The following is a 17,426-nucleotide window of genomic DNA, read 5'->3' as shown; positions in this document are numbered from 1 at the left end:
TATTATTCAGCCTTAAAAATGAATGAAATTTTGATACACGCTATAACATGGATGAACCTTGAAAACATTGTGCTAAGTAAAATAAGCCAGACTCAAAGGGACAAATATTGTGTAATTTCATTTATGTAAAATACCTAAAATAGTCAAATTTATAAAGACAGAAAGTAGAATAGAAATTTTCAGGGACTGAGACGAATACGGATAGGGTTGGTTAATGGGCATACTATTTCTGACTGGGTAATGAAAGAGTTTTGGAAATAGAGTGGTAATGGTTGTACAACATTGTGAATGTACGTAATGCCACTGAATTGTACACTTGAAAAAGGTTAAAATGATAAATTTTGTGTTATGTGTATGTTATCACAATGGGTAAAATGATCATTGGTTGGAAGCCAAGATTCTTTTAAAGCTTTTTCAGAGCTCCAAGTGTTAAGGAAAGAGATCCTGATCCAGACTCCAAGAGAGAGTTCTTGGATTTGTGCAAGAAAGAATTCAGGGGAAGTCCATAGAGTAAAGTGAAAGCAAATTTATTAAGAAAGGAGAGGAATAAAAGAATGGCTACTCCATAGACACAGCAACCCCAAGGGCAGCTGGTTGCCCATTTTTATAGTTATTTCTTGATGATATGCTAAACGAGGGGTGGATTATTGACGCCTCCCATTTTTAGACCATAGAGGGTAACTTCCTGATGTTGCCATGGTATTTGTAAACTGTCATGGTGCCGGTGGGAGTATAGCAGTGAGGATGACCAGAGGTCACTCTAATTGCTGGCTTGGTTTTGGTGGATTTTAGCCGGCTTCTTAACTGCAACCTGTTTTATCAGCAAGGTGTTTTTTCTTTGTTTGTTTTTGAGATGGAGTCTCTCATTGTATCACCCAGGCTGAAGTGCAGTGGCGTGATCTCAGCTCACTGCAACCTCCGCCTCCCAGGTTCAAGTGATTCTCCTGCTCAGCCTCCTGAGTACCTGGGATTTAACAGGAGCACTGCACCACACCTGGCTAATTTTTATATTTTCAGTAGAGTTGGGATTTTACCATGTTGGTCAGGCTGGTCTCGAACTCCTGACCTCAGGTTTCCACCTCGGCTTCCCAAAGTGCTGAAATTACAGGTGTGATCAGCAAGGTCTTTATGACCTCTGTCCTGTGCCATCCTTCTATCTCATTCTGTGGTTTAGAATGCCTTAGCCATCTGGGAATGCAGCCCAGTACCTTTCAGCCTTATTTTACCCAGCTCCTATTCAAGATGGAGTTGCTCTGGTTCACATGCCTTGGAGGCAAGCACTCCAAACTGGTTTCCATTTCAATAATAATAAGCATTTATCAAGAGCTTTTCTGGTAAACACTGTACTAGGCACAGCAAAAATATTTAAAATAATAAGATCCTTTTTTTCCCTGAAATCCTAATATAGATCTTTCTAAATTGGGATTTAAGGAAAACTGTTTTTTTTTTTAATGTTTTTGTTTCTTTTTGTTGGAATGGGTTGTTCATAGGTGTGCTGAAAGGAAAAACATTTTTCCTGTTTGCAAATAAGTGAGTGCTTAATTATTAAAGTTAAATGGATTTTTATAACTGTGAGGACTTCCCATAACCTTTAAAATGCTAATGTATTTTTTGAATCTACAAGACTGGATTTAGTAAGTGGCATTCCTAAGCTTATTTGATCAAAAATTCTTTGTCTCTTGGAGCCCAATTATTTAACATCTCCCTTTGTACTGTGCCTATAGAAGTTGAGCTGTGTGGTGGATTCTATTTATACTGGGCTAAATGTATTATACAATCTGTAATTAAGGTGTAAATGTGTATTTTGTTTTATCCCTATGTGTTCTAGAATATGTGTACAACTTTAAAAGCATTTTTTAAATTTAAAAATGTAAATTAAACATTAAATAGAGATAATAAAGTCATTATAATTTCTTGCCTTGCCGGGCGCGGTGGCTCAAGCCTGTAATCCCAGCACTTTGGGAGGCCGAGGCGGGTGGATCACAAGGTCAAGAGATCGAGACCATCCTGGTCAACACGGTGAAACCCCGTCTCTACTAAAAATACAAAAAATTAGCTGAGCATGGTGGTGCGTGCCTGTAATCCCAGCTACTCAGGAGGCTGAGGCAGGAGAATTGCCTGAACCCAGGAGGCGGAGGTTGCGGTGAGCCGAGATCGCGCCATCGCACTCCAGCCTGGGTAACAAGAGCAAAACTCCATCTCAAAAATAATAATAATAATAATAATAATAATAATTTCTTGCCTCAATTTACCATTCTTTTTTTTCCTTTAGCTAGCATTTATTATTCTGAAAAAGGGACATTCTCATTTTGGGGAGGATTTGCTAATGGAGATTTTGCAGAGAATCCTGATGCTGTGATATGTAACTTGTGAGCATTTTTAATAAGAAGAAACATAGAATGCCAGTCCATATTTTTTCTTGCTAAAAATTTCCTACCAAATTGTATCTAGTCAATAGCTTTAAGGACTTGAGATTTTCTCTCTGCCTTCAAATAATTGCGAATTTTTGTGGCTAATTCTTACTCCATAATTTTAAACATGTCTCCATTTTTCCCATTACTAAACTTAAACTTTAAGTCACAACTTACAATAATATGTAGACAATCCCTGGCTTATGATGGTTTGAGAGTTTTTTGACTTACAATTTTTGCACATTATTATGATGTAGAAGAGAGATACATTCAGTAGAAATGCTGTCATACCCATACAACCATTCTGTTTTTCACTTCTCGTATACAGTATTCAATAAATTATGTGAGGCATTCAACCCTGTATTATAAAACAGGCTTTTTTTTAGATGATTTTGCCAACTGTAAGCTAAGGTCAGTGTTCTGAGCATGTTTAAGGTAGGCTGGGCTATGCTATAATGTTTAGTAGGTTCGATGTATAATGCTTTTTTGCCTTACAATATTTTCAACTGTTGATATTTATTGGAACATAGCCCACATTGCGTGAGCATCTGTACTCCTGCATCCTCCATATATTCTTTTTTTTTTTTTTTTTTTTTTTGAGATGGAGTCTCACTCTGTCACCCAGGCTAGAGTGCAATGGCATGATCTTGGCTCACTGCAACTTTCATCTCCCCTGTCCCAGTGATTCTCCTGCCTCAGCCTCCCAAACAGCTGGGATTACAGATATGTGCCACCACACCTGGCTAATTTTTGCATTCTTAGACAGACTTTGCCATGTTGGCCAGGCTAGTCTCAAACTTCCAACCTCAGGTGATCCACCTGCCTTGGCCTCCCAAAGTGCTGGGATTACAGGTGTGAACCACCCTACATATATTCTTAATTTTGTTCTGTTCCTTCAAAATTAAACACAGTGGAACAATTTAAGTAAAGTTAAAGATACAGCAAATTTGAGCCTATTTCATGATTTTAAGGTTAGTCTCAGTTACATTTTCATTAGTAGTATCATTTTCATGTGTCTAAAATATCAAGTAAAATGCATTAAAATATTTAAGCAATTGCACAGGCGTTTCAAAGGAATAGAAATGATACAATTACCAATATCAACCAACTGGACATCGGGCAGAAGCACCCCGTGATGCTGTGAAATACTTAGTAATTGGTGAAGGATGAAAGTCTAGATTCAGCCTAGGAAAGAGAACTGTTATATACATTGGATGGAGGTGCTAGTTGTTTGAAAGTCAGGCATTCTAAAGCCTAGGACGGCCTGAACTACAGCAACAAACAACAAAGTATCAGAGTTCAAGGATTAATTCTGACTGGATGACTTCGGAGAGCTTCCTGGAGGAGAACACATTGAGCTGGGCTCTGAAGACTAAATAGGATTCCCACAAATTTTTCCAGACTGAAAAGAGAGGCTAAGATGTGCAATTACAGGGTCTATCTTGGAGTGTAATTTTGTAGTGCAAAGTACAGAGTGCCTGAGAGATAGTAAGCAAATTAGAAAAAATTATTGAGACCAGATCATTAGTACTAACAAATTTAGACTGTTTTCTCTAAGTGACTTAGAGCTGAGGAAAGTTTTTGAGCAGAGGGCATGATTTGTGTTTCAGAACAATTAGTCTGGTGGACCCATAGGGAGCAGATGAGACTGGAATGAGGCAGGGAGGCTAATTAGGATGTTGTAATTGTCTAGCAAAATATGATGAAGACTTGATTGACTGGAAAGGAAACAATAAATAGAAGATATTTTGAAAAAATTAACTGAGCTTGGTGAATAATTCAATTATAAATCCATTTGTTTTTGTTTTTGTTTTTGTTTTTGTTTTTGTTTTTGTTTTTTTTTGAGACAGAGTTTCGCTCTTGTTACCCAGGCTGGAGTGCAATGGCGCGATCTCGGCTCACCGCAACCTCCGCCGCCTGGGTTCAGGCAATTCTCCTGCCTCAGCCTCCTGAGTACCTGGGATTACAGGCACACGCCACCATGCCCAGCTAATTTTTGTATTTTTAATAGAGACGGGATTTCACCATGTTGACCAGGATGGTCTCGATCTCTTGACCTCGTGATCCACCCACTTCGGCCTCCCAAAGTGCTGGGATTACAGGCTTGAGCCACCGCGCCCGGCTAGAAATCCATTTGGATGCAGAACAGAAAAAGAATTTCTTTTGAACAGACTTGAACATAAAGAGGCTCATTTTATTCAAGTAGATGCAGGTAGGTGTCTGCTGGTGTTGGTACAGAAGCTTGACAATATCATTGACATCATTTCTCAGGTCTCTTGTTTTTTCTCTCATGTTGTTGAACAACCATCACCTCCACAGCCTACTTCAGGTGAGTGATTGGCTGGACCTGAGTCACATGGCAGCCTCTAGCTACAGTAGAGGCTGGGACAGTGGGGAATAGAAGTGTCTTGATCACCTGAGACTGATCATGGTTCATAGCTAGGAGCTGATTACATTGTCCTTTTGAAAAAACATTATTAGCATTGAGTACACAGGCATTGGATATTAGGTGAACAATTGATAGAGTTTGCTACAGTAACTAATTGGATATGGGAGTACAGTGAGTTGAATAGTGTCCTTCCAAAAATCCTGTCCACCCAGGTCATTAGAAGATAACCTTATTTAATAATGTATGTTGCATTTGTTCTCCTCCAAGTGAGTCATAGAAATCAAAATTCCTCTTCCCTAAGGCAGGTCATAGAAACTAGAACCCCTCTCCCACAAAACAAGCCATAAAACCTAGAAAGATAACTCTTTCCCTTCTCCCTTGAAAACCCTCATTTCAGAAGGGTCTTGCCTGTCCTGAGAGGAAGGAATACTACATGGAGAGATCAGGAAGAATCTAAACAGAAAGGCGTTACTGAGTTTTCCCCTTCAGTCTGTTACCATTCTTTTGGCCAATTGCATTTCTACGTGGCTGTCCATTCTTCATAGAAACCAAGCATAAAAACAGTTTTTTCCTTGGTCTTTGGATCTTCATTTCTGAAGGCTCCTGTGTGACATAAAACTTTTTTTTTTTTTTTTTTAAGAGGCAGGATCTCACTTTGTTGCCCAGGCTGGAGTGCAGTGACTATTCATAGACGCAATCTCACTACTGATCCCATGGGAGTTTTAACCTGCTCTGTTTCCGATTGGGCCAGTTCACCCCTCCTTAGGCAACCTGGTGGTCCCCCACTCCCAGAAGGTCACCAGCTTTTTTTTTTTTTTAAGATGGAATGTCTTGTTGCCCAGCCTGGAGTGCAATGACGTGATCCCGGCTCACCACAGCCTCTGCCTTCAGGGTTCAGGCAATTCTCCTGGTTCAGCCTCCCAAGTGGCTGGGATTAGAGGCATGCGCCACCACTCCCAGCTAATTTTATATTTTTATTAGAGATGGGGTTTCTCCATGTTGGTCAAGCTGGTCTTGAACTCTGGACCTCAGGTGATCTGCCAGCCCCAGCCTCCCAAAGTGCTAAGATTACAGACATAAGCCACTGTGCCTGGCCCATAAAACTTTGATTAAATAAATTTATTAGCCTTTTATCTGGTTAATCTGTCTTTTGTTATAGGTGTGTCAGCCCTGACTCTTACAATGGGTGAGGAAAGTCATCACACTTTTCTCTCCCACAATATTAATACCATTGGTAGAACATGTTGACTATGAGACATTTGGGAAGTATTCATATGGGGATGCAAGAATTACGGAATTATGGATTTAGAATTGAGGAATGAAGAAAATGAAGGGAAAAAAAGTAAACTTCACCAAGCAATGGTTAATAACATAAGATAGAGTATAATTTTAGTGCTTAATTGACTACTCCAACACAATTATTTCCCTCTTATTTCCAAATTCTATCCCTGTGTGGCAGGAATAGAAGAAAAAGCTAGCATCATTGAGGGCTAATGAATTTGGCCTATAAGGGCTAATGAATATCTACAACTAAGTTTGGAAAGAGTCATTAACAGCACTTTGATTTCCCATTTGCCTTGGTAGCAAATTTAGCAGCATCTTTAAACTGCCTCATGGATTACTCTCTCTATTAGCTTTTTTAATAAGAAAACAATAAACACTATGCATGGTAGTGTTGTACCCTTGGTGCTTCTAATATAATTTCTTTCATATTTCTATTATTATACTTATCTCACTGCATTCTAATTACTATTCTGTCTCCCCCTCTAGATTGTGAGCTTCTTAAAAGTAATGCACCATTTTTATTCACATTTGTATTTCAATTACTTGGCACAATATTCAGCACTTAAGCAATTTATGTAATAACTACTGGATGGATTGTAACAACAATAGTTAAGGATGCAGATCTAGAGCAAGTTTAGTTGGGATAAATCCTGGTTTTACTGCTTATTAGTTTCCTGATCTTGTAAAATTACTAAACCTCTCTGTGCCTCATTCTTTTCATCATAATGTGAAATAATGAAGACCCTTTCTTGGTCAGTTTGAGCTGCTCTAAGAAAAATACCATGTACTGGCTGGCTTAAACAGTAAACATTTATTTCTCATAGTTCTGTGGCTGGGAAGTCCAAGGTCAAGGTGCCACCATATTCTGTATGTAGGGAGGGCTCTCTTTCTGGTTTGCAGACAGCCTCCTTCTTGCTGTATCCTCACTTGTCCGAGAAAAAGAAAGGTCGTCTCTCTGGTGTTTCTTCTCATAAGGCAACTAATCCGATTGTGAAAGCTTCACGGTCATGACCTAACTACCTTCCAGAGGATCCATCTTCAAATATCATCACATTAAAATTAGGTATTTTAGAGTTTGAATTTTGAGGGGATACAAACATTCAGTCCATAACAACCCTCCTCAAAAAATTGTTGAGTTAATTAAATAATCCTTTTAAAGCACTTAGAAGATTACTAGACATAGGGTAAATGCTCAATACATGATCAATCTACACATATATGCTTTTGAATTATTAAATAGAATAATGCCTCTGGCATTCATTACTGCTATTCAATTTTGCCTTCCTTGTTATTTTGTTTTATAGCTTCCAGTGTATTTCCCCCATGGCAATTTCGTAATTGTTATAGCTTGGTTTTTTTGACCCTCCAAATCTCATGTTCAAATTTGATCTCCATTGTTGGAGGTGGGGCCTAATGAGGGCTGTTTGGTTTATGGGGGTGGATCCCTCACAAATGTCTTGGTACTGTCCTCTAGTAATAAGTGAGTTTTCACTCTGTTAGCTCCCATGAGAGCTGGTTGTTAAAAAGAGCCTGGCACCTTCCCCTGCATTCTCTGGTGCTTTCTCTCTGACCACATGATCTCAACACATGCCAGTTCCCCTTTGCCTTCCACCATGAGTGGAGGCAGCTTGAAGCCTTCATCAGAAACAGATGCTGGTGCCATGCTTTTTGTACAGCCTAAAGAACCATGAACCAATTTCTTTATAAATTACCCAGCCTCAGGTATTCCTTTATAGCAACATAAATGAACTAAGACAATAATCTACAAATTCATTTACTTGATTACTGGCAAATTACTCTCATGAGAGCAGGAACCTTTCCTGTAAAGTTCTCTACCCATTCCACGCCTAACACAGCATCTACACACAGCAGAGATTAGTAACAGTTTGTTAAAGGAGTAATTGATCCATTTTTACCTTCTGTAAAGACCAATTTAAATCTTTCCTATATTGTTAACATTGAATCTTCTAGTTCAAAGTTTAAAAAAAAAGATAAGGTGCAGTAACAACAGAGTTTCAGGCAGATCTGGGAAAGAAAGATTTCCTATTCTTTCTTTCTTTCTTTCTTCTTTTTTTTTTTTTTGGGACGGAGTCTCACTCTGTTGCCCAGGCTGGAGTATAGTGGTGCGATCTCAGCTCACTGCAACCTCTGCCTCATGGATTCAAGCAATTCTCCTGACTCAGCCTCCTGAATAGCTGGGACTACAGGCACGCATCACCACACCTGCATAATTTTTGTATTTTTCAGTAGAGACGGGGTTTCACTATATTGCACAGGCTGGTCTCAAACTCCTGACCTTATTATCTGCTGGCCTCAGCCTCCCAAAGTGCTGGGATTATAGGCATGAGCCATTGTGCCCAGCTGATTTCCTATTATTTCTAGGACTAACTACCTGAAAACAGGATGATACCTTGCATCACTACATTAATAATATACTAATTTTTATTGTCTTCTGTTCCTGAAGGTAACAACTTCAAACCTCCTACCTTCTTTCCTTACTTTAACTTCCTATCCCATCAGCTCTTCAGGGCAGTCTTGACATTGGAATAATAATAGTAACATCATGTTCTTAGACAAAGACTGATTCACTTTCTGAAATAAGGTTAAAGGTTATTTTATGTGCTGTTTTCTTGTTTTAATATGATTTATAAAGAGGGAGAGTCAATGTTGAAGAATCAGCTATTTTAAATTGATTCTTCTATAATATTAAAAGGTATTTGTGAAATGAACATGAATAATCTTTACAGTGTTAAACACTGCAGAACCAAAATGCAAAATAGTCTAACTTAACATAAACTAGTTTTATTTCACATTGTTTTGTTCTGCCATCCTTCTATACATTTGCCCAGAGAGGACAGCAACAAGGAAAGAATATGTAAACACTTTAATCATTTCTAACTTGCCATCTGTGACAATTCACCGTGCTGAAATCAGAAAGGATGGAATCACTTTTCCATTTCCTTAAGGTCACCAAGGACAGACAAGCTCAGGACATACTGTATTTGTCAGAAGCAAAAGAGATGACTGGTGAGGTGGCAGTGACAAATCTGTTCTAGGCTCAGCTCATTTTACTGAAGAATGTGTGTCCCCTTCTGACATTTATCAAAAGAAATTCAATTTTATAAAAAGAAGGATGTCAAATAATAGTACATTGCTAACACTCATTTTGTTGCTGTCAGAAGGGCAGATGGGGGCAAAAAGGAAAAAGGGTGGTTGGTTGGAAGAGAAAGTTATTCCAGCAAGAAACAAACAAGGTCCTGCTAATAATATGTTTATATAGACTTGAATATATTTCTGATTAAAGCACCTATTTTTGAGATCCATCTATAGTGCCTGGTTCACACTTTAGAACACCAGTTTTCATTTCCTCCAGACAGAAGGAATGACACAAAGCAGGTTGATTTGTGGGGTTTTTGTGTTTATTTTTGGTTTTGTATTTTGTTATTGTTTGAGTGCCATTCTGCTGCACCAGGAAAGAAAGCTAATGAAACCTGGTAAAACCCCAGGTACAATGATATGCACCCTGTGGGCATGCAATCAATATTTCTTATGGTGATGATGTTTTTCTCTGGCAGAAAAGGGTGCTTTTGGGTCAAAAAGTAACCCAAAAGTTGTGACAGAGGTAACAGAAAAATAGAAGTCAGATTAAGATCAAAGGAAGAAATTCTATCAGGAGACTAATAATGAAGCTGACGATATACTGTAACAAGTAATAGAGTTTTACCATACTGCATAAAAATATTGGATTAAGATACAAATTAAATCTCTTTCTCAGTGAGGGGTTTCTGCAGAACATAAACAATTAAGCTGCTTTCTGGAGAAGACAGGAAACTTGATTAACAGATCCAAAAAGACAGCATAAGGAAGATGGGTTTAACACTAGGAGGTGAAACACCAACTGTTATCCAAATTGACTTTTTCAAAACGTTGGATAATTTCAATCAAGAACTGAAATATACTCTTTTCTCTTTAAGCATCAATGTTCTCTAGCCTTAAAATACTCATTGGGTTTAGCAATAAGAGCCAAAGGAGGTTCTTATTAAATAAATGCTACTGGTGCATACGTTCCAGTCACAGTCTCCTGAGGTGAGTATGGAGACACTACAGAAAATGGAGCCATGAAATAGGGTTTTGCATTTCTATACCAAAATTTCAAAAATCTAGAGTTGTCCTCACTAATGGTGGCTAAGCAGGCAGCTTGTGGGACTACAGGAGACGACAGAAGATGCCAGGAGTAAGTGTTGGAGTCTGACTTATTCTGAGTCCTGTAGTCTCTGTAAGATGCCTATTTGATGCAATTTAAGTCTTATTTAGAACAGGGTACTTCAGAAACTGCTAAGTTAAGTCAAAGAAACAAATATTTCTGTGCATTTTCCTCCCACAGATAAGGGATTGCCCCTAGGCATTAAACCAGGAATCCAGTAAAAATCAGGCTTACTGTACTCTAACCCCAAACTCACTTACTGCCTTTGAGATTTTTAAATTCAAGGTGCTAAAAGTTATGCAGAATATTTTAAAATTTATCTGTTATCAAGTGCCTTTCATTGAACAAAAAAAATATCAAATTCAATAGTACATAAACGAGATTTTTCTTCTCCATCTTAGAAGATTTTTAGAAGAATTAAAGTCATCAAGATAATCTTCTACATGGCATTAGTATAGTCACCTTCACATATTATTACCAGTACACCTTTCAAGATTTGACATTTTGCATTGGGCTGGCCTTAACATTTGGACCAATCCTTTTTTAATATAGGGAATAAATAATAAATTTAAAAATAAAATATGTTAATATACAAAATTTTAACCCTTTAAATTAGAGCTCAGGAAACTTTTTCCATTAACAGTCAGAGAGTAAAATATGTTCTGCTTTGCATTCCATGCACTCTCAGACAACTAATCAACTCCACTGTTGCAGCACAAAAGCAGCCATAGACAATACAAAAACAAACAAGGGTGGCTGTGTTGCAACAAATTTTTTTTTTACAATAACAGCATCAAACTTTGGCTTCAGGCCATGGTTTGTTGACCCCCACTTCATATTATCATGTACCCCCCTTCATTTTTCTCATTCACCTTCTATCACAGTCACAGCTTTGCACTTAAGATGTGGCCAAGTTGTAGCTACAGACCAAACATTGTAAAGAAAGATCTCAGGGGGAATTTGAGAATCAGTTAAAACTTTGTGCTAAATCATGAATAAAATATACATTGGGAAACAGAGTTAATAACCCATTCCCTATCCTGCTTCCTGGGCCATCTTTCTAAAAATGCAAATTTGATCTTGCAACTTTCTAGCTTAAAATACTTCACCTGCAACAGAGAGCCCTGCCTCTGTAGTTTGTAACAATAGGCTCATTTATGGCTGGTCCTGCTTTCTTTGCCTCCTTTCTTATCATCCCTTCCTTCTCACATTCTATGCTTCAGCTACACAGAAGGACTTATAATTTCCAAATGATACCTGCTCCCTTGCCTTTCAACCCATATGCTTGGTGGGTGTTTTTTTTTTTTTTTTTTTTTTTTTTTTTTGAGATGGAGTTTCACTCTTTTTGCCCAGGCTGGAGTGCAATGGCACAATCTTGGCTCACTGCAACCTCCATCTTCCAGGTTCAAGCGATTCTCCTGCCTCAGCCTCCTAAGTAGCTGGAATTACAGGCACGCACCACCATACCTGGCTAATTATATTTTTATTTTTAGTAGAGAAGAGGTTTCACTATGTTGGCCAGGCTGGTCTTGAACTCCTGATCTTAGTTCCATCCTCCTTGGCCTCCCAAAGTGCTGGGATTACAGGCATGAGCCACCTCTCCTGGCCCACTACTTGGTGCTCACTATCCTTGAAGCACTCTTCTCCACACATCTCTGGCCTTCCTAACTTAACGACCTCCACTACCAGACACTTCTAAATACCTGCATTATAATATTTTTACAGCTGGCTGGGTGTGGTTGCTCACACCTATAATCTTAGCACTTTAGGAGGCCAAGGCAAGAGGATTGCTTCAGGTCAGTCATTAAAGCCAGCCTGGGCGACACAGTGAGATGCCGTCTCTACAAAAAAATTAGAACTTAGGTGGGCATGTGGTACATGCCTGTAGTCCCACCTACTTGGGAGGCTAACATGGAAGAATCGCTTGAGTCCAGGATGACAAGACTGCAGTGATTCATGATTGCACCACTGCACTCCAGCCTGGGTGACAGGGTAAGATCTTGTCTCATAATAGTGATAATAATAATAATATTCTCACCACTATCTACAGATAATTGCTGGCACAGATAAATTTAAAAGTCTTCTTGGCCATGCATGGTGGCTCACACCTGTAATCTCAGCACTTTGGGAGGCTGAGACGGGCAAATCCCTTGAGCTCAGGAGTTCAAGGCTAGCCTGGGCAACATGATGAAACCCTGTCTCTACCAAAAATACAAAAACTTAGCAGGGTGTGGTGGCTCACATCTGTGGTCTCAGCTAGTTGGGAGGCTGAGGTAGGAGGATCACTTAAACCCTGGTAGGGGAGGAGGGAGGGTAGAGGTTGTAGTGAGCTGAGATTGTGCAACTGCACTCCAGAGTCCAGCCTGGGTGGCAGAGTGAGACGCTGTCTCAAAAAATACATACAAAATAGGCCAGGCGCGGTGGCTCAAGCCTGTAATCCCAGCATTTTGGGAGGCCGAGGCGGGTGGATCACGAGGTCGAGAGATCGAGACCATCCTGGTCAACATGGTGAAACCCCGTCTCTACTAAAAAAAAAAATACAAAAAATTAGCTGGGCATGGTGGCGCGTGTCTGTAATCCCAGCTACTCAGGAGGCTGAGGCAGGAGAATTGCTTGAACCCAGGAGGCGGAGGTTGCAGTGAGCCAAGATCGCGCCATTGCACTCCAGCCTGGGTAACAAGAGCGAAACTCCATCTCCAAAAAAAAAAAAAAAAAAAAAAAACATACAAAATAAAAAAATTAAAGTTCTTGAAAGCTGAAACTGCATTTTCTTTTAAAGCACATGATATTCCTCTTAGGGTCCTGCTCCTCTATCCTCTGAGCATGGAAATAAAGAAAAAATCTTGAGACCCTTTAGGGGAAAATTCCAGGAACCCCACTATCCTTGAAAAATAAATAATCCACTAATCAATAAGATAATAAGCTTAAACAATAGCTTCCCAAGTAAGTTAGAGTCATAAAATGTTTGTTTCTCTATAAAAACTAAAGATAACATCCTGACATATGTCCCTGCATTGTTTTTCAGAAACCTGTACCCCCACGAGGTGGAAAATGCTGACCACTGTCAAATAAGGGAGAACTAAGGACTGAACTCTGGCCATTGTCTCTTGTTCTAAATGTCTTTATAATCGGCCTGGAGAGACTCATCATGCCCATAGACCAAACCTTAACATTCCTTTCCTCTGATCGCAAGTTTTTAGACAAAGCATTGTTTCCTTAACCAATTGTAAATCAAATACTCTGTGAGCCTCTCTATGACTTGTAAACGCCCACTCCCAGATATCCTGCCTTTTGAGGCAAAACCCACATATAACCTCTATGTATTGAATTATGTATGATTTCGCCTGTGACTTCTGCTTTCCTGAAAGGTACTCTGCCTTTAAAAGCCCTTGCTTATAAGCCATGGGAGAGTTTGAGTCTTAAGTGCTAGCTGCCCAATTCTCCTTGCTTGGTGCCATGCAAAAAAATCTTCACTTTCTCTCGCTGCAAATCTCGGTGTCAGTGTTTGCCTTAGATGGACCGGGGGGGGGGGGAGGGGGGTGACCAAAGTTTGGTTGGGTAACACATGGTACCTGGCACATTGAGAATAATCCCTAATGCTTATTAAATGAAGCCATCAATTATTTAATTTATTTCATAAGTTTGGGTCTCTGTACTTCAGCCTTTAACTTTAGTTATTCCCAGCAGTGGGCAATTTATTTTCTTTTGCATATTGTCTATAAATGATACTCAAACAAGTAATAGGAAAAAAACATTTTAATCAGTTAAACAGGTAATTGAATATCAAATCATAGAGGAGAAAAAATAATTGTCTCCCTAGATAGTTTGTAGCTGAGACTCTATAAAAACAGACAGGTTAACAGGTGAAAAGTAAACAAACATTTAATAACATGTATACCTCCAGTATACACGGAAAAGATACTCAGGAAAATCTGAGAGAGTAGATCTCCAGGCGAAATCTCAAGAGAAGATCTCAAAAGGGTCGTTTAAACTTAAGGCTTAAATACCATCCTTTGCTGAAACAAAAAGAGAAGTTTATTGGGACAGGCTGGTTATGGAGATAGGAAGAATCCATTATGCAAGAACAAGGTTTGTTATGCAAACTTCAGTGAGTTCCTTCTCCATTGATTAAGAGTCTCTTGTGATTTAGTCATTCTCTTCTTGGTACTGAGAGAGAGAGACAACCTTACAAAGAAAGATTTTTTTAATAGACATAAATTTCTCTTACCAAAGGGTAACTTCTACTCTCATTTACAGAGCTTCTCCTGTGTCTGCTGTTTCCCAAAATATTTCAGCTCTAAAAATTCTATGTCAAAAAGCCTGATTTGGATGGTGTATTCTGGTCTTTTACAGTTTTAGGGACACATTTTGAGACGATGTGTCCTGAACTTCATCAATACAAAGAAAAAAGGCTTTTTTTTTTTTTTTTTTTTAATAGAGCCTTGCTCTCTGGCCAAGCTGGAATGCAGTGGCGTGATCTCGGCTCACTGCAACTTCCCCCTCCTGGGTTCAAGCGATTCTCCTTCCTCAGCCTCCCGAGTAGCTGGGATTACACGTGTGCCACCACACCTGGCTAATTTTTGCATTTGTAGTAGAAATGGGGTTTCATCATGCTGACCAGGATGGTCTCAATCTCCTGACCTTGTGATAATCGGGCCTGGGCCCCCCAAGATACTGGGATTACAGGCGTGAGCCACCTCACCTAGCTGAGGAAAAGCTATTTAACTTGATTTAATTTTTTTTCAAGTTGAAATTAGACATGATGAAGAGGGAGACCCAGGCATCTCAGATCAACTTCCCCTTTTCATTCCTAAGACTGTAAACCGAAGCCCTTTTCATATGTAATTCCTAAGACTGTAAACTGAAACCCTTTTCATATGTAATTCCTAAGACTGTAAACTGAAACCCTTTTCATATGTTAAGCTATAAACTTAAGATTCTTCCACGTGTAACATCTACGGTTTAAGCCTATATAAAGAAGGAACCTTACTTTGTTGGGGAGCTTGGCTATTAGGCAAATAGGATACCTTGCTCCCGGCCGGAATAAACTCCTTCCTCCTGTATTCGGTGTCCGAGAGATCCGTTTCCCGCGGCCGCTCCTGCTACAATATAGCTTTATGTTGTCATTATTGTTTTGTTTCTTTAGAGTGTCAACATAAAAAGAAGAAGCTGAAGTAAAATTAATATACATAGAGGGTTTATATGGGCCAAGCTTGCAGACTGTAACACCAGAAGCCCAAATGCAAGTTGCCCTGAGTATATAATATACTCCAACAAGCAGTAGTTACAAGTGGATTTTTAAAGGCAAAAATGGGAGATGCAGGCCGGGCGCGGTGGCTCAAGCCTGTAATCCCAGCACTTTGGGAGGCCAAGCCGGGTGGATCACGAGGTCCAGAGATCGAAACCATCCTGGTCAACATGGTGAAACCCCGTCTCTACTAAAAATACAAAAAATTAGCTGGGCGTGGTGGCGTGTGCCTGTAATCCCAGCTACTCAGGAGGCTGAGGCAGGGGAATTGCCTGAACCCAGGAGACGGAGGTTGCGGTGAGCCGAGATCACGCCATTGCACTCCAGCCTGGGTAACAAGAGCGAAACTCCATCTCAAAAAAAAAAAGGGAGATGCAGAGTGGGATGATACAAAATTGCTTGTCAGGAATTCTCATTGGTTTATGGAAATGGCATCCATTAGTGATTGGCCTACATTGTTAGCTATAGGGTGTAGGTTACAGTGTCTGGTGTGGCATTAGTAGCTTAATTTATAGCTACTTGTAGCAAAAGCAAGCAGTTTCAAGAGGTGAATGCATAGCTCAAAGCGGGAAATAGGACGTTATTGCAGTCTCGTTGTAATGTCTTTTTGGGTCTAATAAATACAGTCATTTATTTATTTATTTATTTATTTATTTATTTATTTTTGAGACTGAGTTTCGCTCTTGTTACCCAGGCTGGAGTGCAATGGTGTGATCTCGGCTCGCCGCAACCTCCGCCTCCTGGGTTCAGGCAATTCTCCTGTCTCAGCCTCCTGAGTAGCTGGGATTACAGGCACGCACCACCATGCCCAGCTAACTTTTTTTTGTGGGTGTGTTTTTAGTAAAGACGGGGTTTCACCTTGTTGACCAGGATGGTCTTGATCTCTTGACCTCGTGATCCACCCGCCTCGGCCTCCCAAAGTGCTGGGATTACAGGCTTGAGCCACCGCGCCTGGCCTTTTTTTTTTTTTTTTTTTTTTTTAATTTGACACAGGGTCTCACTCTGTCGCCTAGGCAAGAGTGCAATGGCACCATCTCGGCTCACTACAAACTCCACCTCCCAGCCTCCCAAGTGGCTGAGACTATAGTCATACACTACAACACCCTGCTAAATTTTCCTATTTTTTGTAGAGATGAGGTTTCACCATGTTGCCCAGGCTGGTCTTGAACTCCTGAGCTAAAGCGATCCACCCGCCTCAACCTCCCAAAGTGCTGGGATTACAGGCATAAGCCATTGCACCAGGTCAGGACCTGATAATTAAAAGGCCTTAGATGAAAGTTCTTTCCTCAAGAGACAATCTTAGGGCCACTTGCTGCATTATCTATCACTATTAATGAAGCCACTTTACATTTACCCTGTAAGTAGAAATATTTTCTCAACTAGTCACTTAACAGCCAGGTTTTGAGAAGTGATTAAACATTTATGGGTTCTACAGAAGATATGAACAGATGCTATATAAAGACATCTCTAATAACAGACCATAGGAAAAAAAAAAAATGTGCTTTAATGCATTATCCACAAACAGCTTATCACTCCAGATTACTAGATTTTAGCCTTAATCTTTGAGCTATTTTATGACACTGTAAATTAAAAGTGACAAAGACCCTTCCCTTAGGCTCTTTACATCTTCTTTTTAACTAGGTCTCATCTTTGACCCACCTAGTCCAGCTTTAGCAAGAATCCTGTTGAGTCAATATGGCAAAAATCCCCTACCCTTGGTATCTGATCACTACTGATAGCTGATCAAATTCCTCTTCCTTCATCCTCTATCTCTTACCACAGTGGGCTACCTTCATCGAGAATCCCAAATTAGTGTAACAATAATCCCCATAGCCTTGATGTTTCCTCTTAGTCATTTTTCTATCCACTGAACTCTGCCCTGTCCCCTAG

At 39.7% G+C, this 17,426-nt stretch overlaps 1 long non-coding RNA gene across 1 annotated transcript in view; it reads left to right on the top strand.

The window, feature by feature from the left end:
* The window catches only part of LOC141580067 (uncharacterized), a 36,108-nt gene extending 20,495 nt beyond the window's left edge, over positions 1-15,613 (top strand). Inside the window, exon 3 of the long non-coding RNA XR_012512059.1 lies at positions 13,314-15,613. This is a non-coding gene — a long non-coding RNA (uncharacterized LOC141580067). The remainder of the gene's footprint in view (positions 1-13,313) is intronic.
* The last annotated feature ends 1,813 nt before the right edge of the window (positions 15,614-17,426 follow it).

The sequence above is a fragment of the Saimiri boliviensis genome, chromosome 10 (genome assembly GCF_048565385.1).
Source record: "Saimiri boliviensis isolate mSaiBol1 chromosome 10, mSaiBol1.pri, whole genome shotgun sequence".
NCBI lineage: Eukaryota > Metazoa > Chordata > Mammalia > Primates > Cebidae > Saimiri > Saimiri boliviensis.
Note: the sequence above shows the minus strand (reverse complement) of the source record. Positions and strands in the feature narration are given on the sequence as shown.